The sequence below is a fragment of the Giraffa tippelskirchi genome, chromosome 5 (assembly GCF_054371585.1).
Source record: "Giraffa tippelskirchi isolate mGirTip1 chromosome 5, T2T-mGirTip1v1.2.pri, whole genome shotgun sequence".
NCBI classification, from domain to species: Eukaryota; Metazoa; Chordata; class Mammalia; order Artiodactyla; family Giraffidae; genus Giraffa; species Giraffa tippelskirchi.
Window position 1 is genome coordinate 140812315 of NC_137279.1, and position 25472 is coordinate 140837786.

The window sequence follows — 25472 nt, forward strand, 5'->3', positions numbered from 1 at the left end:
CCACCCAAGAATCCCACCGTGGCTCATGTCTTACACTGTGCATTCTTCCTCTGACTTTTTGAGCAAGATCAATCAATCAATTTCTTCCACCAGGAACTGAGCAGTCATGACATCACCACCAAGTTTAGTCCTGTTCTAGAAAACCAATTGAGCTTGACCAAAATGAGCAGCAATTTATTTTCAACCAGGGAGACTCAGTCTCTATAGAGTTTTAAATATCAGATACTGCTGCTGGAGTTGGGTCCAGTAAGTACCTCTATAGAGCCAAGGAGGGACGGGTAAAAGAAGATCAATGTGCTCATTTTCAGTAAATCACTAGGTTAATTCAGGTGGGATTCTGCAGCTGTGTGTGGAAAGCAAAAGGAGGTCATTATTTGTATTTAAGAGTGCAAAAGCAAAATCAATTTTTTAAACCAAGGTTCAGGAGGGCTGACTGATGAAATGGTATATACATAAAGAAAAGTATAAATTTTTGGATTAGAAAAGCTTTCCCACCACTGTCACTCATTAATGTCAATGAAACCCACATTTTTAAATTCAGTCTGGTTGCAATATTCAATATATTTTATACTACTAAAACTTTATTTAAAAGGTGCTTGATTTCCAGGTTATTTAAGAAGAAATCAGTCTCACCAAGATTTTTTTAAGCACTCACATTTTTACCTATAACATCAATAATAACTAATGAAACATTCTGTTACTATGGTCTTTGGTTATATACCTGCAATTGGAAACGCTCCTAGAAATGCAGTTATATTACTTGGGCTTAATAGCCTCCTCAGGCAAAAGAATATTATATATGAATATTAAATTGTTAAACAAAAATTTTTAATCATGCACAATACTAATTATAATCTTTATAATTTCCACAGTATTTGTTAGAAAGTTTTCTATAAACTAGTACCACTAAGTTGATACAAAAGAAAATATTCCTAGGTAGTTGATTATCAAGAAATATTTAACTTACTGAATTTATTTATCTGTGGTTCTTCAAAATTAGTTTGAATACACTTTTTTTTAAAGTAAAGTGTTTAATATCAGTTATGTGCATCAAAAGGTGTTTGGTCATTTGAAAGAAGGAAAAATGGTAAAAATAGAATAAAATTGAAATTGTATAAGTGCTATACAGTCAGAGTAGAAATGATTAGGTGACATTGAAATGGCTAAAAATTTTTTGAGGCTTGAATATGAATTTGAAAAACTTTTAGTATTGATAGAGAAAAATTGATAGCACATTCCATGGTATAGTAATGGAACAAACAAAGAAATAAAGATAGATGTTAGATAGATAGATAGATATATAGGAACAAAAATCACAAGTTTCTTTAAAAGTGTCTCTAGAATTCCAGGAGCTTTATGTTTCTTAAGCACATAGCTGAAATCAAAATTACCAATAAGAGTGTTAAAAAGATGCATCATTGAATTTCAATCCAGACCTCTTTCATGTGGGCCCGAAGAATCTCTGGTGATAATCACACAGACCACAGTTGGAGAGTCAGAGTCACCATATTATTAAAGTTTAGCCGTATATGAAACCAACTACCAGTACTCGCCAGTTAATACTGGCAACCTCTTTTCAGACATGATGAAAATTTACATAGAAAGGTTTGCCTTTTCTTCGGGAAGGACATGATGTTCAAGTAGTTAAAAGGAAAAGCTTTGTAATTCTTCTGACCTTAGTTTGAATCTAAAGGACAAACTGCTTCATTTCTCTGAGATTTGAATTTTTTTTCTTTTTTCTTTTTTCTTTTTTAATCCAGGCTGTTAGTTTGTTTTGAAGGCAGGGATCATGTCTGCTTGGTTTATAGTATTCTCAGCACCTAGCCTGAAAAATTATTGTGGCATACAGATGATGATGCAAGGAGATCCAACCAGTCCATCCTAAAGAAAATCAGTCCTGAATGTTCATTGGAAGGACTGATGTTGAAGCTGAAACTCCAATACTTAGGCCACCTGATGAGAAGAACTGACTCATTTGAAAAGACCCTGATGCCGGGAAAGATTGAAGGTGGGAGGAGAAGGGGACAATAGAAGATGAGATGGATGGCATCACCGACTCAATGGACATGAGTTTGAGTAAACTCCGGGAGCCAGTGATGGACAGGGAGGCCTGGCATGCTGCAGTCCATGGGTTGCAAAGAGTCAGACACAATTGAGCGACTGAACTGAATAGATGATGATGAAATTTACTATTAATTAAGATAATGCTAATCTCAGTGAAGATGTTCAGTAGCTAGAATAGGAAAAAGGAGTCCAGAATGGTGGTGGTTAAAAGACAAAGAAGGAAAAGTCCGTGAAAATAGAACAAAGGAAGATCCAAGGTCCGAAATGAGAACCTCAGGTAAAACAAACAGCCCTCCTAGGTAGACCAATTTACATAGGACAGGCTCAGGGGAAGGAGAAAAAACATACAAAAAGAGGAGCCAAAATTGAACCGGAGGCTTCTCTTTTTGCATCTTTTGGGTCAGCCTGCCCTCATGACTTGAGGATATATTTTCCTTTTCTTGCCAAATAAAACTGAGCTGTAACACACAGCTGTAACACTGGTCCATCCATTGCTTGAAATTTTTGCTGCGGAGAGATAGAATCAAGGAAATTACAAACTTCTCCAACAGATAGGGTGCCATAACTCAGATTTAACCTGGCTAAAACAACCTTGGCTCAGCCCCCACGAGATGGAGGCCAAGCACAGCAGAAGCCCAACTTGGCCAAAGCTCCCACAGTGGAAGCTGGGCCCTAAGAAAATCCAGCTCAGAGGAAGTGACAAGAAGCCCAGCATGCTAGAAACTGGGACAGCAAAAACAAACTCAGCAGAAGGCTCATGCGGCTCAGTCTCAGATTCCAGATGACCTCCTGTTAAGGTTGGAGGTCCTCACTCCTATGGCTGGAATGACATGTGGCTAACAAAATCTTAACTCCTTTACAATCTCTCATTTCTTGTTTCCTTGAACCTCCTGCAAACAGACAAATGGCAGTAGGTACCCCAGGGAGTCCCAAAGGCTCGACTATCTGTTATGCCTTAGCAGCTGTTGCCCAAGTGGGTGGAGGTTCTTCTGTCCTTAATCTTCTTTGTGTCAAAGTTCAGGCCAATGAAAACTGTGAGCACAGATTATGAAGGGGATTCCTTGGCACATTTTTAACTGCTTTTTCCTTCTGTCCTTCAGTTCCTCTCTCTTGGGACTTGAGCCTGGCTAAAACACACAGTGCCTGGTTTCAGGACCCAATGAAGGTCAGGCTCTTGATGTCTCATTGCAAAAAATTCAATGAGAGACAGGGCGATAGGTAAGAGGTGGATTTGTTTGGATTCAGAGAGAAGCGCACTCCACAGGGTGTGGAGCATCTCAGAGTAGCTATGAAATGTGATGTGGTTAGTTTTCGAGGGCTGGGTGATTTCATATGCTAATGAGTGGGAGAATCATTCCAACAATTGGGGAACCAGCCACTCCTTGGTCTTTTGACAGTGTCTTGGAACTGTCTTGGCACCTCTGGTTATGTCATTTAGCTTGCAGATTGAGAATCAAGGTTTAGTTGAATTTGACTTGTCATCTGATTTTAATAGGTTTGTGTCATGCCCTTGGGGTATGTCATTCTTTCAAAAGTTGTGCCCTGTCCCCTTCCCTCCTGTTTCATGCTCTTTTCCTGAGCCCCTTCTGGGCCCACAATGTTGCCTCTACAATCTTCTGGAGGGACAACCAGAAAATAGCTGGCCCTTGGGAGAGAATACTGTATAATATCCAGTCCCTCTAGAGATTCAGGCCTTCATCTTCCATGTTTCCTACAACATGTTCAACAACAGCATTTCTCAGTGAACCCTCTAGGGAGGGTAACAGACATGCAATGCCTGCTAGAAGTCCATCTGTTGGTGGCATTCCTTCAAGGGAAATTGGGCTTCTGGAGATGATGTTTGCCACTTTGGGAGTTAGCTCTGTGGGCCATTTGGGCCCAAACCCTTACCACCCTTCTCCTAAAGTTACAAACATACTCCTGGATCAAATCTCCTTTTCACTTTCATGGAACATCTAGTCTGTTGCCTCTTATCAATTTGTTCTTAAGCCACTTACTAACTCCTACAACCAGGACCCTGCCCCCTAGTAGGCAACATTGTTCCACAGTGCTTATTACCAAAATACTCTTAATGCCCTTAACAGGAACAGATAACCTGCTCCTTTGTCATTACTTCTATTATTACCTAAAGTGGGTCTATGACAATGAAATGTTTACCATTGGAAACACACTAAATTGCTCTTGTGGAGGACTAGGGGAGGAAATAAGTAACTTATATCCCCTGAGAAATAAGAGGATACGGCTTATGGCTGTTTCACCAAGCCCCAGCTTGAGGCCATAGGCTCGGATTTCTTTACATCATGATATCTCTTCCCATCCATGGTGGACAAACCAGCAATGAGTTAAGATTACAACCCCTTAATCCTACCCAGCACTGGTCTTGCTGGAGAGCTTGGGGATGCCCAACTCCAGTCCGGGGGTCCCAGGAGGTTGACCTGCCTAGGGATCTTGTCCTTGAAAGGTTGTCACACCTCAACCTGTTTGGGGATCCACCAGTCCAGGGATCCCAGAAGGTCGACATGCCTCGATCTGCCCAGGGACCCAATTCTCGGCGGGCTGACCTGCCTCAACCTGCCCGGGGATTTGATCTCCAAGAGGCTGTCATGCCTCAGCCTGCCGGAGGATCTGCACCCTGACTCAGGGATGCCCGGCTCTCAGGTTGCAACAGAACTGAGTAGGATAAGCTTCAGAAAGACTTACCCCTAAGGAAGTCCACCCATGAAAAGAGAAGAGAAGCCTCCAGCTCAATTTTGGTTTCTCTTTTTATATGTTTTTTTCTCCTCCCCCTGAGCCTGTCCTATGTAAATTGGGCTAGCCAGGAGGGCTGTATGTTTTACCTGAATTTCTCACTCCAGTCCTTGGACCTTCCTTTGTTCTATTTTTGTGGGCTTTTCCCTTCTTTGTCTTTTAATCACTACATTCTGGACTCCTTTTTCCTCTTCTAACTGCCTACTAGCCCAGCAAAAATTAATCAGCTATGCCTGAGTCAAGTCTCAGCAATAACTCAGGAGTCCAGTGAGAACCCCACTGCCTTTCTGAAAAGTCTAAAAGAGGCCCTCCAAAAGTTTACCAATCTGGACTTGGACTGTTATGAGGGACAGGTGATTTTAAAGGACAAATGTCTGAGAGAGATTGTCAGAAGATCCTCTGACCAATCCTGAGGAAATCTGGTACAATGGAAGCAGCTTTGTCTTGGATGGAAAAAGAAGAGTTGGATATGTAGTAGTCTCCAATTTTGAGACCATAGAGGATAAACCTTTGCCACCAGGTACTTCAGCCTGTCAGTTGAGCCCTGACTCAAGCTCTAGATCTGGAAAAAAGGGAAAAAAAAAAAAAGCAGCCATTTACACGGACTCCAAGTATGCCATTTTGGTGCTACATGCACATGCTGCTATTTGGAAAGAAAGAGGCCACTTGACCACCAAGGGTCCACAATAAAATCCAACCCTTAGGTTCTTGCAGGCAGTCATTCTGTCTGCTGAGGTTTCAGTTTCCCATTGGAAAGGACACCAAAAAGGGAGCACAGAAGTGACATGAAGGAATCAAGCAGCCAGTCAGGCAGCTAAGAGAGCAGCATTACAGACAAATGACCTGATAAGGGTTGCTACCTTAGTTCCACAGACTAATTTGCCAGAAATTCCTTCATATACTAAAGGGGAGACTCTTAAAGCTAAGAGTGAGGGCTTTCAAGAAGATCATATGGGGTGGTTCAAAAAGGAGGGGCTCCTTTTTCTCCCTGGGAACCTCCAATAGAAGTTGGTTAACTGGTTGGTTAACTCCTTACATACCACCACTCATTTAGGGGATAAGGCCCCCCAAAGATTACTAAATACGTCCTTCAGAGGAAGAGGCCTCCAAACGACTATAAGGAAAGTTGTCTCCTCTTGTCCCATTGCCAATTAAACAACCCCCAAGGAGCTTGAAGACCCCAGCTGGCCTGGGCCACCCAATGGCATGGGACCTAGCCAGGAGAAGACAGGCAGATGGACTTCACGCAGATGTCAGTTTCTCAAGGGTATAAATAGCTACTAGTCATGATAGATACATTCACAGGATGGATTGAAGTCTTTCCCACTGGGACTGAGAAGGCTGAGGAGGTGGTAAAAAAAAAAAAAGTGCTCAATGACATCAATCTGAGATTTGGTCTGCCCAGGTCATTACAAAGTGACAATGGGGCATCATTTACTTCTAAGGTCACCCAGTGAAGTTGCTCAGTCGTGTCCAACTCTTTGTGACCCCATGGACAGCAGCCTAGCAGGCTCCACCATCCATGGGATTTTCCAGGCAAGAATACTGGAGTGGGTTGCCATTTCCTTCTCCAGGGTATCTTCCCAACCCAGGGATTGAACCCGGGTCTCCTGAATTGCAGACAGACGCTTTACCGTCTGAGCCACCAGGGAAGCCCAAGGTCACCCAAGGGGTCTCTAAAACACTGGACATTATTTATTATCTCCATTGTGCCTGGAAGCCTCAGTCTTCAGGAATAGTAGGAAGAGCCAACTAATTCTTAAAATCAGTGATAAAAAAGATAACACAGGAGACTTCCCTGGGATGGAAGGAGGCTTTACCAATAGCTCTCCTCTGCATCCATATCGCTCCTAAGGAACAGGTTGGTCTTAGTCCTTATGAGATGCTATATGGGAGACCTTTTTTTTTATGTCAATGACTTCTTCCTAGATCCAGAGGCTCAGACCCTCCAGTCTTATACCATGGCCATTGGGCAATTCCAACAACATATATGCTTGTGGGGTGTCAACCAGGACCCAAAAGATTCTAAAGAGCCACCACTATATGGTTCAGGGACTCAAGTCCTAATTAAAGTCTGGAAAGATGGGTCCCTGAAGGCTCAACTCCAGCCCACATGGAAGGGCCCCTACCCTGTAATATTTTCTACCTCCAAAGCAATCAAGGTACCAGGACACGACTCCTGGATTCACTACTCACAAGTCAAGCCATGGAAGAAAACAGAAGAGAATATTCAATACACCTGTGAACCCCTGGGAGACCTCAGATACCTATTCAGAACTACAAATGAGTGCCAGTCTAATGAATACCCCAAAATCAATTTCTGGGGATAAGATTTCTCAGGACAGCTTTAATGAGCCAACACAGCTTGACAGGGGTTGTACTCCAAAATACACAGGAGATAGATCTCCTGAGCCCTGAACAAGGAGGAACTTGAGCCATCTTGAATGAGACATCTTGAAGGAAAAATATCCAGATCCTACAGGACCTCAAAGAACGAGGTGGAGAGTTCTTGGGGTGGCTACAATCTCTTCTTGGGTGATCCTTCTCCTGATGATGGGGAATTTGGAGTTGGCTAATTTGCCTACTAATCCTTGTTATCACATATTGATGCTGCTTATGATTGCTCCACGTATTATTAATTGTCTTGTCTCTGCTCAGGTCAACAAGCTACAACATGCAATGCCAGTTCAAGAAGGATATATAAAACTACAGCCGACTATGGAAAATATCACTCACCCTTAGACGGAAACTGCTATAAGGATTCTGAGGCTTCAGACTAGCAAGAGGGGGAGGTCCGATGCCCCTTACCATCGCAGTTCAGCAGGAAGTAGCCAGAGAGACCTTGACGCCCCTATTCCCAAAGAACTGGGCCTCCCATCTCTTGAGAGTGAAATGTTAGGTAGCTAGAATAGGAAAAAGGAGTCCAGACTGGTGGTGGCTAAAAGACAAAGAAGGGAAAAGTCCATGAAAATAGAACAAAGGAAGGTCAGAGGACCAGAATGAGAAATTAAGGTAAAACAAACAGCCCTCCTGGCTGGCCCAAGTTACATAGAGCAGACTCAGGGCAAGGAGGAAAAAATCATATAAAAAGAGGAGCCAAAACTGACCTGGGAGCTTCTCTTCTTTTTGAGTCTTTTGCATTGGCCTGCCCTCATACCTTGAGGAAATATTTTCCCTTGCTTGCCAAATAAAACTGAACTGTAACAAGGAGCTTTAACACTGGTCTGTTGGTCACTTCAAATTTTTGCTGTGGCAAGACAGAACCAAGGAAATTACAAACTTCCCCGACAGATATATGTAAAAAACACTCAAAATAATGTAGTTAATGATTCAATTACAATAGAAAGTCAACCATGCATTCTGCATTTATTTAGACTTTCTGCTCTTGATTAAGTTCTGGGAAGACAAAAATAAATAAGACAGAATTTTTTACCTCAAATATTTTACTGTTTTTTGAAAAGAAATTCAATAAATAGAAAATTGCATTAAAATATGATGGAAAAAATGAGCATTTTGATAGCTTACGTTGAACAATGTCAGATTGTGATCTCCAAAGAAGAAGATTTAGCTTTGGGACCAGGGACCAGCCTTGATCACTCAAGAACTTTTGTGTATCACAGTTTTTTGTTTTTTTTTTTACACCCCTCCCCACCCCTTTCCAGAGTTTTATTACAGTGAAAAAAGGACAGAGGAAGCTTCTGACATAGACATCAGAAGGGGAATGGAGAGTGCCCACACTCACTAGTCTTATCAAGGCCTTATATACTTTTAGCAGACCCATTCCCAGCAACATACATCTTAAATTAACAAGATTAGTGAGAAGGTTCTTGTCTGGGGAGTGTGTAATTTCCTCAGTTCTGTCTTGCTACAGCAAAAATTTGAAGTGGCAGACTAGTGCTTTACCTTGTCTGGAGCTCAGAGCTCTATACGGCAAGCAAAGGAAAGTACACCCTCAAGGCCTGAAGGTAGGCTGGCCCCAAAGGAGAGGCCTCAATCCATCTTTGCTTCCTCCTTTTATATGTTTTTCTCCCCCTCCCCCAACCTTTAGCCTGCCTCATGGAAATTGGGCTGTATTTTTTCACCTGATGTTCTCACTCTGGTCTGGGATTTTCCCTTGCTCCATTTTCCCATGCTGTTTCCTTTCTTTGTCTTTTAGCCTCTGCTATTTTGGACTCCTTTTTCCTATCCTAACTACCTAACAGTTCTTGTTAAGCAGAAGCATGTCCTCGAGCAAGAAACATTGTTATATTGACTAAGACAAAGCAATGTAGAAAAAAATGTTTTTCTTTTTCTTCTCCTTGAGAAACTCCAGACCCCTATCTCCTCCTTGAGAGCCCCAGACCTCCGTCCTCCTTGGGGACCCCAGGCTTATCAACCTGCCTAGGAATTGACTCTCTAATTCCTCCCTTTTCTTTTAGGAGAATTATGTTGCCAAGGAAAAGGGGCGTAATTTTCATTCCATAACTACTTCCTGCCATTGAGGGGCATCAGCCCTAAATTCTTGAGGCAACATATTCTCCTAACCCTCATATTGAGGGTCTCTGATCCAGGGGCCCCAAGTAATAGTTGGAGGAGGCTGTGGTACTTGTAGGAGTTTGAACAACCATTTGTAAACTAAAAGCTTTCAGATGGTCAGAAATAAACCCCATTATACAGTTATAGAGTTAAAGCAAAATAATCATCAAACCAAGTTAATACATAATCAAAATTAAAAGTCATGCTATGTCCATAGTCACATCAGTCCATCTTAGGATTATTGTCACCAATCATATCAAGAAGAGGTATCATGTACAATTGCTGTTGGTGAAGGTATTGGCAGAGTTGAAGAAAGTCCTTTCCTTGAAGCAGAGAAACCCACCATGTTAAGCCTTCAATTGACGAAGAGGGGAGTGCTCTGCAGACCCAGAAATTAGACCAATTGTGGAGGCTGGGTCAGGGGTCACCTCCTGGAGTTCTCATAATGTCTGTTGAAAAGCTGAAAGCTGAGTCACATAGTTCCAAGGCTTTAGGATCTATGACAATATCTGTGTGAAAAATAGTCCGCCACAGAGACAGTCCCTTTTTTTAGAGGGAGGGGGCAGTTTGATCCCTCAGTAAAGGCTGGGCAAGTTCCCCACCTTCAAGGAGATCCAACCAGTCAATTCAAAAGAAATCAGTCCTGAATATTCATTGGAAGGACTGATGCTGTTGCTGAAGCTCCAGTACTTTGGCCACCTGATGTGAAAAAATGACTCATTGGAAAAGACCCTGATACTGGGAAAGATTGAAGGCAGGAGGAGAAGGGGATGACAGAGGATGAGATGGTTGGAAGGCATCACCGACTAGATTTACATGAGTTTGAGTAAGCTCCGAGAGTTGGTGATGGACAGGGAAGCCTGGTGTACTGCAGTCCATGAGGTTGCAAAGAGTAGGACACAACTGAGTGACTGAACTGACTGAAGTTCTCCACAATCCACAGTCTAAATGTGGTAATAGCCTGTAATGCCCAAGAATCCTCTCAGTTGTCTTAAAGCCATAGGTAGAGGATGATCTAATATAGGTTTAACTCTAGAAAGCAACTTTCCAATCAGTGAGTGAAAAATATTTGGCTCTTTCAGGAATTTTAGACAATAAATTATAAGGATTATACACCACGGGGTGTAAAGGAACCACAGCCTCACTTCTTATTCATAAATCTTGAACTAATCTCCATTAATCATTCAACTTTTTCACACCCAAAAAATGAGTGTTGTATGGACTATTACAGGGAATTAATAGCCCCTGTTCTTTTAAGTTTTCTATGATGGGTTTTAACCCTTTTTTTTAACTTCTTGCTTTAGTGTGTACTTTTTTTGATGTGGAAATAGGTGAGGGTCTTTGAGCTTGAAAACAATAGGAACAGCACTTTGTGTTCAACCCACAGTGTTCCATCAGCCCACACTCTAGGATTTACATTTTGTTCAGTTAAAATGAGCAGGTTCTGTATTTATGAAAACAGAGGCTTGGACCTTGTTCAGTACATTTCTCCCCAGAAGGGATGAGGGAGAGGCTGGTATGATCAGAAACTCTTGTGAAAATAGCACAGAGTCCCAGATGCAGCTTAGAGGATGATTGAAATAATAACGTTTGGCTTGTTCAGACAGCTCCTTTATGGTAGTGGATTGGGAGGAAAGAGAACTAGGGGCTTCAGTGGGCACAGAGAAAGTTGCCCTAGTGTCCAAAAGAAGATTGACTAATTGCCCCCACAGTTATCAATACCCAGGTCTCCTCAGGTGTTATTAGGGTGGGGACTTGGGTGGGGACCCCCAGACACCTTCAGTCCCGATTGCCTTGAGAGTCTGACCCCTGGGATCTATGCCTCAGAGGGCAGTCTCTCTTCAGGTGTGGTTCTTTCAGATCAGACCGGACATAGAGCTGGGGGTGACTTAGATGCCTGAGGGAAATCCCACTTGAGATGCCCCTCCTTTCTACAGTAATAATAAGTCCATCCCTTTCCACCTGGGCATTTTTCTCAGGCTGTTTCAGAGCAGGTCTAACAGCCATTGTTAGGGCTTCAGTCTTTCACCTGGTTCTTTTTTGTTGTTGTTTCTCTTCCTCATATTCTCTACCATAATATACCATCTGAGCCAGCTGAAACTTTTTTTTTTTAAGACTGATTTGGTCCAAACTCCTGTTTTTTGTAATGTACAGCAGATATGTGGAGGCAACTGAGTGAGAAATCTGTCTTTTAAGATCATTTCTCCCTCTGTAATTTCAAGATCAATGTCAGTAAACTTGCAGAGAGCCTCCTGTAGCCTATCTAGGAATTTACCAGGAGTGTTCTTCTCTCCCTATTCTATTCAGCCAATTTATCATAAAGTCTTAGCACATGCTCACTTGAGTCCTACAAGAATACATCCGGCAAAATGGCTCTGTTTGGGGAAGTTCTTTGCTCCCAGTAGGGAGGAGAGCTATTTTGTATTCCCTCTATCCCCTTGCCTTCAAGCTATTCATCTCCAAAAGGAGTAGCTTCCCAAACACTCGAGCTCTCGGGTCATGAGTCAGCAACTGTACCAAGACATACATTATATCTCTCCAAATAAGGTCATAAAGTAAAGTTAGTCCTGTAAAGTCTTCTATATATATATATATAGTCTTGACCGCAGTTGGAACTGTTTGAATTTCTACTGAGACTGAGGCAACCCCTCCTGGAAGGGTGTCCTGACTCTCAGCCTGTTCAGTTGGGAGCCCCAGATACAGGGGCAAAGTAAGAGAACAGGAAGAAGCTGAAGGTTTCACGCTCAAATCTGTACCCTTAGGACATAAGTCTGGCATGTCTCGCAGATAGATAAAGAGTAACATATATGGCATTTCTACCCATTTCTCTTGTTTTCTACAGAATCAATCTAATTGTAAAACAGTATTATAATTGAGACCCTTAAACAGGCCAGCGTTCCCCATATTTCAAAGGATACTGTGGCCGTTCAGTATCACAGAAGAAAATCAGGTGTGTCTTTTTAAAATTCTGGGGATCAAACTTGTCCTGCTTTTTATTTTATATATATATACATTTTAAAGGAGTGGTTCTGGAACTGCTAGCTCCCATTTATAAGGGAGAAAAAAGCGGCATCCACAGCTGTGGCTTCTTTCCTCCTGAGGAGGCCCTCCCTGCTCTATCTAGATGCGGGTGTAGACAGACTTTCCACTGAAGTTTTCCTTCCCTGGCTGGACTAAGTCTGTCCCTTACCAACACAGGCGCCTTACTCATCCCTCCTGGTTCTGCCACCAATGAGTGGTGGAGATGCACAAGGGATAGGCCTGATGGCATCCAAAATTGATTTCTAGTTCCTTACCACCAAGATCTTTGTTTGATTTTCCCTTTTTCTTTGATGCCACCTGGGGTGGAGCTGAGAAGTTTTCCTGGAATGTTTCCCATGCTAGGACTACTAGGGGAAGCATCCATGTTTCTTGTGCCTATGCATATCCCTGAGTGCAGTCCTGACCTCAGTAGAAATGGTGAGTCATAAAGGGATGAACAACAATCAAGATGTCCCTTCTGAGTGTCACCACGCCAGTAAATGTGAAAGCAAAACAGTTTGTGGAGGGTTGGCCAGTGAGAAAAAAGTGATTTTTTGTCCTCGAACTATTAACACCAATCCTTCCAGTTCATTTCCACTGATTCCACAGAAAGAATATCTAAGAAGTTGAGACAGAAGCCACTGGAGAACTTTATTTGGTCTGCTAGGAGCTATCACTACTAAAGGAAGAAGCCCATTGTACTTCCAATCTGACCAGATCCTGCAATTCCTGATCTGTGTCCTCAAAAACCTCATGGCCACCAGCATTGCTTTTATCCCCGTAGATCGGAGGCACAGCCATGACAAAGACTCACTTTCAGGTCGCTGGCCCTTGAGGCAGGCAGCCAAGAGAGTGACCTCTGGCCTGAGATACATTCCTGGGGCTAGAGCTCCCCCTCATTCCCAAACGTGCTCCTAGCAAGTCTGGGTTTCTCATGACTACCAAGTTTGGGGTCTAAGTAAAAGTACATAGTAACAGCATGGATCACAAGTCTCTTGAAAGTCTATAATCTCACAGATTAGGTTAGTAGTTCTAATTCCCAATGTAACTATGAAACGGTCAAAGAGACCAGGAAAACCTGACTGAGAAAGGAAAGTTTGGTCCACTTGCTTCACCCACAGGCTTTCAATCACTCACACACACACACAGGCACACTGTAGAGTTAGTAAGTAAAGTAGAAAACGTGTATACTGAGAAAACAGACAGGCTAGAGATCTGAGAGATCTAACCTTGTCCTGAAGATCCCAGACAAGCCCCCAAGATGATAGCTTACGGTGAAGGATGTCAGATTCGTGATCTCTGAAGAAGAAGAATTAACTTCAGGATCAGGGGCCAGGCTTGATCACTCAAGAGCTTTTGTGTAAAAGAGTTTTATTAAAGTGAAAAAGGGACAGAGAAAGCTTCTGGCATAGACATCAGAAGGGGGATGGGGAGTGCCCATACTCACTAGTCTTATTAAGGCCTTATATACTTTTACCAGACCCATTTCCACAACATACATCTTAAATCAGCAAGATTAGTCAGAATGTTCTTGTTAAGGAGAAATATGTCCTCAAGCAAGATACACAGTTATATTGACTAAGACAAAGCAATGTAGGAAAAAAAAATGATTGTCCTTTTCTCCTCCTTGAGAACTCCAGACCCCTCTCTCCTCCTTGAAAGCCCCAGACCCCTCTCTCCTCCTTGGGGCCCCCAGACTTATCAACATGCCTAGGAACTGACTCTCTCAATATGATAACATGGAAACTTCTAGGTCAGCTGGGACAGTGAGATGAAGCAGGAGGTAGTCAAAGACGATTACCTTGAAGACATGGCATAATATCTGTATAGGTTTCCTAGAGAAACTCACAAATTACCCAAAAAAAAGTGACTTAAAATAACAGAAATTCATTTCTCATTTCTGGAGGCCAGAAATCCAAATTTGTCAAATCCCGTTGACAAATAGATGGCAATAAGGCCATGCTCCCTCTGAAGTTTCCTCACCTCTTCTTACTTTTGGTTGCCTCCCAGCAGTTTTTGACTTGTACCTACATCACTCCAATCTCTTCTTTCATCTTCACATGGCTTTCTTCCCTATATGTTTCTCTATGTGTTCTTTCCTCTTCTTACAAGGACACAAATCACTGGATTCAGCTTCCCCTTCAACTTAATTCATTGCATCTGCAAAGTCCCTATTTTTAAATAAAGCCACATTCTGAGTTTCTAGTGGATATTGATTTTGGGGGAATACTATTTGACTTACTCAGTTCAGTTCAGTTCAGTTGCTCAGTCGTGTCTGACTCTTTGTGACCCCATAGACTGCAGCACTCCAGGCTTCCTTGTTCATCACCAACTCCTGGGTCTTGCTCAAACTCGTGTGCATCGAGTTGGTGATGCCATCCAACCATCTCATCCTGTGTCTCCCCCTTCTCCTCCTGCCTTCAATCTACCCCAGCATCAGGGTCTTTTCCAATGAGTCAGTTCTTTGCATCCGGTGGCCAAAGTATCAGAGTTTCAGCTTCAGCATCAGTCCTTTCAATGACTATTCAGAACTGGTTTCCTTCAGGATTGACTGGTTTGATCTCCTTACAGTCTGTGGGACTCTCAAGAGTCTTCTCCAACACCACAGTTCAAAAGCATCAATTCTTCAGCCCTCAGCTTTCTTTATAGTCCAACTCACATCCATACATGACTACTGGAAAAACCACATCCTTGACTAGAAGGATCTTTGTCGACAAAGTAATGTTTCTGCTTTTTAATATACTGTCTACGTTTGTCATAGCTTTTCTTCCAAGGAGCAAGAGTCTTTTGATTTCATGGCTGCAGTCACGATCTGCAATGATCTTGGAGCTCAAGAAAATAAAGCCTGTCACTGTTACCATTATTTCCCCATCTATTTCTTGAGATTGCTATCTATCTTTTGGAGCTCCTGGATCTCCAGGCATGCCCATCTACTCTGAAAACAGGAGGTCAGGTCTGGTGTGGATACCAATACTCCTTTCAACATTTAAATTTCACTGGTCTAGGAAAATCATTTTTCCTTCTAGATTCATGGGTCCTTCCTTATAGAAGCTAAGATACTGGTTTTAATTCCTCTCCAGGATAGAAGACAGCTGGCTTTAGTTTAGCAGACAGATTGTTTGTTTGTTTGTTTTTCATAACTTCATCTAACCTGTTTGTGTCTGTGCCTTTCAAAAAGAGAAATAGCAAGATTCATGCCAATTTGCTCTTTATACCTTTTACAACAGCATTTATCATAAAGGGAGCAAAGACACAAGTTGACAAAGGTGAATGAAGTTCTGCAGTGTCTATTAAAAAAAAATGATAGAAAAAAGCTTATGAGCTTCAGTTGCTTTTCCTTCTATTCAATCTTTTCAGCAGAAATGAATACTCTTTTCTCTCCTATTTCTAGAAAAGAGCCAGATTAGAGGTTTGTTTTTCATTTTCAGTAGCATTGGAGACCAAGGCTTACATAATATGACTTGTTGGGTTTGCTGAAAAAAAGGTTCTATGACCATGGGGGTTTCCTCCAAAGATTTATTTGGGATTAGTGAATTTTTCTGCTACTTTAACTTAAATTGTTGAGCACAACAAGCTACCACACACATTTTTCTGGAAAAACAATACTGCCTTCTTCCTGCAAATTTATGACATATTTATAAGTAAAGTAGCCTCTGATAAATGTATCATTTATCCCACTGGAGGAAAATGGCATGAACAAAGTCAGACTTTGTGTGTGAGGCAAAGAACCTCTGAGCAGAAAACAAATGTCTCCTCAGCAGATTTTTTTGTCCTTTGCTTTATGAAGTAATTTGCAAATTTTAGTTCAACCTATATTATCCTTACTTAGATGGGTTTATTCCCATTTCTGATTTTTGAATAGTTGTGAACTAACAAAAGTAAGGAAAAAGTTAAAAGAAAAGTGAATTGTATTTGCTTGTAGAAGAACTAGTATGCAGATAGTAAATAACAGCTAGTTTATCTGAATATAAAACAGGGTTAAATCAACCAACTTGGTAACAACAGAATTTTAAGTGGAATATTCTTCAAGTGATATACTAAAATTGCTACAATGAGAGTGACTATATTTTTTTTAAATGAATATGATCATATTCTCATATTTGTATGTATTTTGGATCAAGTAGTTGTTGAACATTTAAAACAGTTGCTTTAATATGAATGTTGAGAATTTGATAGGATTTTTGGCAGTTTTTTAAAGATTATTTTACATTTTTTCAGAAATAATTAAATATTGAATATAACTATATAACAAAAAGACAACTTCTACTGAACCAGTAGCTAGAAGCAAGAAAAATGGCACAATTTGCCAGTAAAATTTTTTGATGTGAAAAAAAAAACAGTCAAGGAGCATAAACTAAACATGATTACATTTCCTGGGGGATAAAGATTTTTAGGTATTTTATATTATTTTTAATATTACCTTAGAGGAAATATATACTCTCACAAAAGATCTGAGAAAGACAGCTTGTGTACTGGCTGGAAATGTAAATGCTTTATATCACTTTTATTATAATCATATCTATGGTGCCATTTCCCCTGCCTATTAATTCTTATTTTAATGACAAATACTTTGTTTTCAAGAAAGGCAAAATGATTCAAAGTTAAGATTATAGACTTTAAATGCAGACCAGCTAAGAAGCCTATTCAAGTTGTAACTTGAATCTTAGTTTCATCTATACAGCAAAACAGCAATCCAGTACTTAAGGGCATAGGCCTTGGCTTTGACATATACCTTTTATTTAATTGATAATTCTGATCAGGTTAGTTAGTAGTTCTCTCCTTAGGTTCCTCATCTGTAAATAGGAGGAATTAAAATATCTACTCCATAGGATTGCTGTGATAGTAAAATAGTTAATACTTGCATATGTACGGTACTTAGAACAATGTCAGGTTTTAAGTACTTACATGTCAGCAAATATTATTATCTACAAATAATATACTAAAGTTTTCTCAGAGCTATGAGGTAATTAAATGAGATAATATGCATGTAGAACTTTTCATAGACTCTTAAGTGATGCAAATATTAATTTATAATTATGTAACTATCAATAGGGACCCTCTATCACTATTGTACTCCTGCATCATGTGGGCTACAGCAAGTTTTCTAATCTATGGGTCTCCTCTTTAGATCTCTTGTAGTTGCTTCAAGCATGTACATAAAATCAATTTGTAGAAAGTAAATGTTCATATAAACATATATTATTTTAATAGCCTGAACCAGCAGTTTGTTACACTTTTTTTTTTTCAATTCACACTATTGAGCTGTGTTAATGATGGAACAGATATTGTCACCATTTTTAGGAGAGAAAACTAAGGACCTGAGACATCAGAAAGTCATTCAAGCACTATGTAGCATAGCTGGAAATTAACGCAAGTTTGTGAAATTGAAGGTCAAGAGATGGCATTTTTAGAAAGGAAAGTTTTGTTGATATTATATTTAAAGCAACAGGGCCAATTGAAGTTTCTTCCCAGCAGCACATGTTTCAGTTAGGGAGCTGAAGGTAAGTGGTGACAGCTGATGTAACAATAATTTCTAAGATTGCCAAGGTGTTGCTGAAAGCTTTCACTGACACCTGATTTGTCTAATGGATCCTTCATGATTATTTACCTACTGGCATGGATAATATTTGAGTAAGATTCCAGTAAAAATAAGATCTGTGTTCAGTAGCCAACCTGCTCTGAATATTGCGTCATTATTTTATCTCTTTTCTCTTTCCAAATTTAAAGTGTTCACATCTCTTTACAAACCCTCCCTGCCTACTCACAAGCTTTTTATAGTAGGCACAAATATGTTTTAGGGAATGCAGCAGGTATAAGTAAATATATACATGAATAAGGTTATTCACTCTGTAATTTCTCACCTGTCATCCTATTATATTGGTTAAGAAGCATGGTCTTATATATGCTGTCTGACATAATGTTACAGAATAGTTCAGGCTATTTCCATATTAGAATCAATTGTTCTATTGAACACAGTTTCTTTCTTTTTTTTTTTTTACTAAGCAGATACACTGTGATTGCTTGACAAAACCATACATTAATTATTACAGAGAACCAATTAAATTCTAGTCTGTAATTAAAAGTAACTTTAAAAAAAATCAGTCATTGTGAGTTTATTTTGACTTTAATGCAAGAACTTGATCTAATGATGCAAATAACTTTGCTTACTATTGCAAAAGACTAAAAAATATTGAAACACAATTTTTGTAATGCAGAGTCTGCTATCTTTTTGAAAGTTTTTAATTTCTAAAAAGGAAATTCCAAACTTGCATATGATGATTATTCATCAACTCATGTGTATTTATTGTTGAGTAAGATTGTGAGAATCCCTGAAAAATGGAGAGAAAAAAAAATTTCTAAGGAGATTTACTTGAGTTTTTTCTTCTACAAGTGTTCATAACATAATCTTCTGCACTTGGCTTCAGATTAGAGATAAATTAGGCAGCCTTGGGTTTTAGCTTCATGTCTTAAATGCTTAGATGCCAAAATTAAGCCTAAATTTAGAGGCAGACCAAATTAGTGACATCTGCCTGAAGGAGAATGCTTTTAAAGACAATGATAGAATGTTAGATTTACCAGAGTTTTATACTTAATTTCTTGTGGTGTATTTTAGATTTGCTTATGATCTTCAGTAAAGAAGCACAGTCATATAGTAATCCATAGGTGATTAATCTTGTTACTTTCCCTAGGCTTTAATATATGAGAAGACTGCATAAAGACACCCTGGGAATGTACTGTTAAAGTAAGATACAGTGCAGCTTTTGATGTTCCCCTGCCCTTGTGTATGTGGAGGGCAGATTATGACAATGTGTGATTGTACTTTGGTCTACTTGTTCTGCCATAAGTTAGTTAAAAAAAGATAGAGAAGCCAGCAAACTACTGTCCTTGACAGTTTCCTAGACTGCACTGGGATTTCCATTATTGAAATTGTATAGGATAGTTTAATAAAGGGTACAGTTATAAGTTATGGGGCTTCTAAGTGAAATTGTTGGCTATTGAGAAATGTACTTAACATTGTTTTAGAGCTCAATTTTATACATAGAGAAACTAAATGTAAAATACTTAAATCACAAGCTGCTAAGAACAAGGGGTTTCCCAGGTGGCGCTAGTGTAAAGAGCCTGCCTGCCAATGCAGGAGACATAAGAGACACAGTTTCCATTCCTGGGTCAGGAAGATGCCCTGGAGGATGGCATAGCAACCCACTCCAGTATTTTGCCTGGAGAATCCTATGGACAGAGGAATTTGGTGGGCTACAGCCCTTAGGGTCTCAAAGAGTTGGACATGACTGAAGCGACTTAGCATGCATCAATGACAAATTTTCCTTTTATTAATATCTAATGTTTTTATTTGGGATTTAATTAAATTTGAGAATAGTATTTGCTATTACATACTCACAATTACTTTAAAAAACAGCCTCTTGAGATATAATTTTTGTACATTACATTTTATCCAATTAAAGGATACAGTGCAATTTTTTTGTTTGTTTTTGTACTTGTTGGTGTCAAAATTTTGATAGTATATTGTTAGAGTTGAACAACCATCAATAAAATCTAGTTCTGAGATATTTTCTGACACAAAGTACAGCCACAACCCATTTTCCCTACAGTCCCCAGCACTTAGCAAATACTGATCAACTTTCTGTTTCTATAGATGTCTAACAATTTATAAAAATGGAAAGATATAGTATGTAATCCTTTTATGACTGGCTTTTTTGACTGAGCATGATACCTTCAAGATTCCACCATTTTGTAGTATTCATCGTGACTTCATTCCTTTTATTGCTAAATAATATTTCATTATGTAGATATACCCATCACATTTTATTTATACAGTCATTAGTTGGTGGACATTTGAGATGTTTCTAATTATTGGCTATTGTTAATAATGCTTCTGTGAATATTTATGTACAGGGTTGTATGTGGATTTATGTCTTCACTGCTCATTGGTATATATGTAGAATTGCTATGTCTTATGCAACTTTTGGGAAGTTCCCCTGGAGAATGGATAAGCTACCCACTCCAGTATTCTTGGGCTTTCCTGGTGGTTCAGATGGTAAAAAATCTGTCTGCAATGCAGGAGACCTGCGTTTGATCACTGGGTTGGAAAGATCCCCTGGAGGAGGGCATGGCAACCTACTCCAGTATTCTTTCCTGGAGAATCTCCATGGCCAGAGAAGCCTGGCGGGCTACAGTTCACGGGTCACAAAGCATCAGGCACGACTGAGGAACTAAGCACAGTACACTTGGCAACTTTATGATGAACATTTTGAGGAATGACCTGTTTTCCAAAGCAGCTGCACTATTTTGCATGCCCCTCAGCAACTTATGTGGAGAAGGAAATGGCAACCCACTCCAGTAGTCTTGCCTGGAGAACCCATGGGCAGAGGAGCCTGGCAGGCTACCGTCCATGGGGTCACAGAGAATCAGACACAACCGAAGCGACTTAGCACAGCATCAACATATGAGTGTCAATACCTCTATATCTTTGCCAAAATTTCTTATTTTCTGTTCTTTTGGTTACAGCAATTCTAGTATATATGAAGTGGTGTCTCATTGTGGTTTTGATTGCATTTCCCTGAAGACTAATGATCTTGAGCACTTGTCATGTGCTTATTGATAATTTGTATATCTTTGGGGCAGTATCTGTTAAAATACTTTTTTCCATTTTTTAATTGAGTTACTTATCTTTTTATTATTGAGTTATGTGTTCTTTGTATATTTTAGATAAATATTATCTAGAATTAGATTATTAGATGTGTGATTGGTAAATATTTTATCCTATGCAGTAAATTGTCTTTTCATTTTCTTAATGGTATCATTAATAGAATATAAGGTTTTGCCATTCCCTTATTCCTTAGCCATGCTTCCACTGAAATCCTTTTCTTCAGTAATGCTTTTGAAGAATTACTATGATATTTGCCGCTGCTGCTGCTAAGTTGCTTCAGTCATGTCCGACTCTATGCGACCCCGTAGACGGCAGCCGACCAGGCTCCTCTGTCCCTGGGATTCTCCAGGCAAGAATACTGGATTGGGTTGCCATTTCCTTCTCCAATGCATGAAGGTGAAAAGTGAAAGTGAAGTCGCTCAGTCGTGTCCGACTCTTGGCGTCCCGCGCGACCCCGTGGACTACAGGCTACCAGGTTCCTCCTTCCATGGGATTCTCCAGGTAAGAGTACTGGAGAGGGTTGCCATTTCCTTCTCCTCTATGATATTTACCATTTAAAAATGTTGACATGTAACCTCATAAAGCTTATTAAAAATGATGATGAAAATAGTATTCTATTAGAATTTCAGTATCTTCCTGTATTTTAATTCAGTTGCAACATTTTGCTCCATTCAATTGTTAAACTCTGAATTACAACTCTATTTATTTATGCCAAATGAGAACAAAATCTATGCTATATCTGTTACTCATATTTATAACCTACAAGAAAATTTCATACTTAACCTGTAATCTATAGGCTTGTCTTCTTGTAAGAAAAAGATTTTGATTGGAAAGAGTATTTATAGCCTTGATCATTCAGATTAGGAGGAGATGAGGGATCTCTCATTTCCAGGAAAAAGACAAAAGAAAATGGTGAAGCAACACATGAAAACCTTTGACTTTTCTCGCGTTGTTATTATTTCACATGAAAGCAAAAAAAAGAAACATAATCACTAAACGTGCCTCTATCACAGCATAATATCTTGCACATAGCAAGCCATAGTTAAACTTTTGCTTCAGAAAGCTTGAAAAAATTTCAAAGAAGCCAGGTAAATTGAATGAGGAAAGGGAATCTGAACAATGTGATACTAAGAGGAAAAAATAATTGTGGAATAAGAAATAAATCAGCAATTTTTATATTGAAAACTTACTCTGTTAAGCAAAGGTGAAGAAGCTAAATCTTAGGGCAGAAACAAAGGCTCTCAGATAAAAGATGAGAAACTGAAAGCAATTTTACATTTTTAACTGAAATTTTCCTTTCAAAACTAGAAGAGATCCCAAAGTACATGGTAAACATAAAATATTTGATGAACTCTCATGGTTTTTATCCCCAACACACTTAAAAAAAAAAAAAAAAGGAGCGACAGAGTTGTCTTAAATTCAGGCCAAGGGGAACTGAGCAGATATTAATAATAAGACCTGAGATGGTTTTGAATAACTGAAGAATCTGTTTAAGAAACTCACAAGACCTCATGAAATTATCAAAAAACATTATAGATAAGTGATTGAATAATCCAACAGTTTTGCTTTTGGAATGTGTTATTATCTGTGAGTGACCCTCTCTAAAGTCACTGTAGAAGGTGTGGCTGTTGAATGCAGTAAGAAGACAAGCAGCAACTCCCAAGAACTTGTGAAGCTATGGGGTGTGGGAAAATTATTTTATTAAATATCAAGACAGGAAAGTCCAAGAGCCCCAAACAAAAAAGAAGTGAAAAGCTAGTCCATTTGAGATTGTGATTTTTGCCCTTGATATGTTCTAAGCATTTTTGTGGAAGGAGTACTTTCTTCCTATAAAACAGATGTAAAGCAGACTGTTTTTATTTTAAGCAGATCAGAAACTACAAATGCTTCTTAATCCACCTTTCACTTTGACTGATAATCCCCAGCCAGTGAAAACTTACATGAAAATAAAGTTAAGAAGCGCATTTTTTTAAATGTCCCCATTAGGTTTAAGAATATTTACTACCCTGAGCTCCGAGTTCGAGTTCTGTAGTAACCTGTAATCATGTGGTGCTTCCCAGTTGTGAATGACAATATCATATTTAATTCAAAAAGAACTGTCAGCAAAGTGTAAATGATTCACTTTGCAACTTTGTAATGATCTAGATTTGAATGAACTTCTAGGAAAGATAGGAAAGAGGGAGGCAGTTGAAACAATTGCAAGATCCTGGTGAATTATACTGTATGGAGAATTAAATGTTTAATGCTAACTAAGAAAAACTGGTGAAGCTTATATAGCCTTAAGAAGAATACTGTCAAAGATTCTCTTCTAGGCAGAATGCCAGACAGCTTGAGCGAGCTTTCTACAGCAATACCTTCAGGTTTTATTTAAATTGAAATAAAAATCTACCCTCTTAGCTTCAGCTGGCACAATGAACTCACAGCTTCTTAGTCAATTCCAACGTTAGTCCTACAATAGCATCTGATTATATATATTTACAAATAAATATGCCACAGTGTTTTTACATATCTTGCCAAAAATTATTGTTAAAATTCATTATTCAACTATATGGCAAAAAATTAACGATTAGATATTCAGTTCAGTTCGGTTCAGTCGCTCAGTCGTGTCCGACTCTTTGCGACCCCATGAACTGCAGCACGCCAGGCCTCTCTGTCCATCACCAACTCCCGAAGTCTACCCAAACCCATGTCCATCGAGTTGGTGACGCCATCCAACCATCTCAGCCTCTGTCGTCCCCTTCTCCTCCCGCCCCCAATCCTACCCAGCATTAGGGTCTTTTCCAATGAGTCAACGCTTCGCATGAGGTGGCCAAAGTATTGGAGTTTCAGCTTCAACATCAGTCCTTCCAATGAACACCCAGGACTGATCTCTTTTAGGATGGATTGATTGGATCTCCTTGCAGTTCAAGGGACTCTCAAGAGTCTTCTCCAACACCACAGTTCAAAAGCATCAATTCTGCGGCGCTCAGCTTTCTTCACTGTCCAACTCTCACATCCATACATGACCACTGGAAAAACCATAGCCTTGACTAGACGGACTTTTGTTGGCAAAGTAATGTCTCTGTTTTTAAATATGCTATCTAGGTTGGCCATAGCCTTCCTTCCAAGGAGTAAGCGTCTTTTAATTTCATGGCTGCAGTCACCATCAGCAGTGATTCTGGAACCCCCAAAAATAAAGTCTGCCACTGTTTCCACTGTTTCCCCATCTATTTCCCATGAAGTGATGGGACCAGATGCCATGATCTTAGTTTTCTGGATGTTGAGCTTTAAGCCAACTTTTTCACTCTCCTCTTTCACCTTCATCAAGAGGCTCTTTAGTTCTTCTTCATTTTCTGCCGTAAGGGTGGTGTCATCCACATATCTGAGGTTATTGATATTTCTCCCGGCAATCTTGATTCCAGCTTGTGTTTCTTCCAGCCCAGCATTTCTCATGATGTACTCTGCATATAAGTTCAATAAGCAGGGTGACAATATACAGCCTTGACGTACTCCTTTTCCTATTTGGAAAGAGTCTGTTGTTCCATGTCCAGTTCTAACTGTTGCTTCCTGACCTGCATACAGGTTTCTCAAGAGACAGGTCAGATGGTCTGGTATTCCCATCTCTTTCAGAATTTTCCACAGTTTATTGTGATCCACACAGTCAAAGGCTTTGGCATAGTCAATAAAGCAGAAATAGATGTTTTTCTGGAATTCTCTTGCTTTTTTCGATGATCCAGCGGATATTGGCAATTAGACATACAAATGACTAAATTAACAAACAAACAAATAACACCAGCAGTTCAGTTACCTTACCAGAAATTATTTAGTTGGAAACTGAAACATCTGGAAAGAAAATGGATGTGTCATCGAAATTAGACTGATTTAATATGAATCATCTGGATTTACTTATTTAAATGACACATGTTTTTTAAACGAGTAATATTGAGAGTCCCTTGGACTGCAAGGAGATCCAACCAGTCCATCCTAAAGGAGTTCAGTCCTGGGTGTTCATTGGAAGGACTGATGTTGAAGCTGAAACTCCAATACTTTGGCCACCTGATGCAAAGAGCTAACTCGTTTGAAAAGACCCTGATGCTGGGAAAGATTGAGGGCAGGAGGAGAAGGGGACGACAGAGGATGAAATGGTTGGATGGCATCACCAACTCAATGCACATGAGTTTTTGTAAACTCCGGGTGTTGGTGATGGACAGGGAGGCCTGGCATGCTGCGGTTCATGGGGTCGCAAAGAGTCGGACATGACTGAGCGACTGAACTGAACTGAACTGAATATAATCAATAATCTTATTTCCAGTTCAGTTCTTAATGTCTTAAAGGATAGGATTCCAGAGAGGGACCTTAAACTAGTCAAGTCTATTTGCATTTTGAGAGCACTCCTTTAGTCTCCATTTTGCTTAATGACCAGCCTTAAGATCGAGTTATTGGACTATTTTAAATAAATGTTTTCTGTGTTCACAGATAT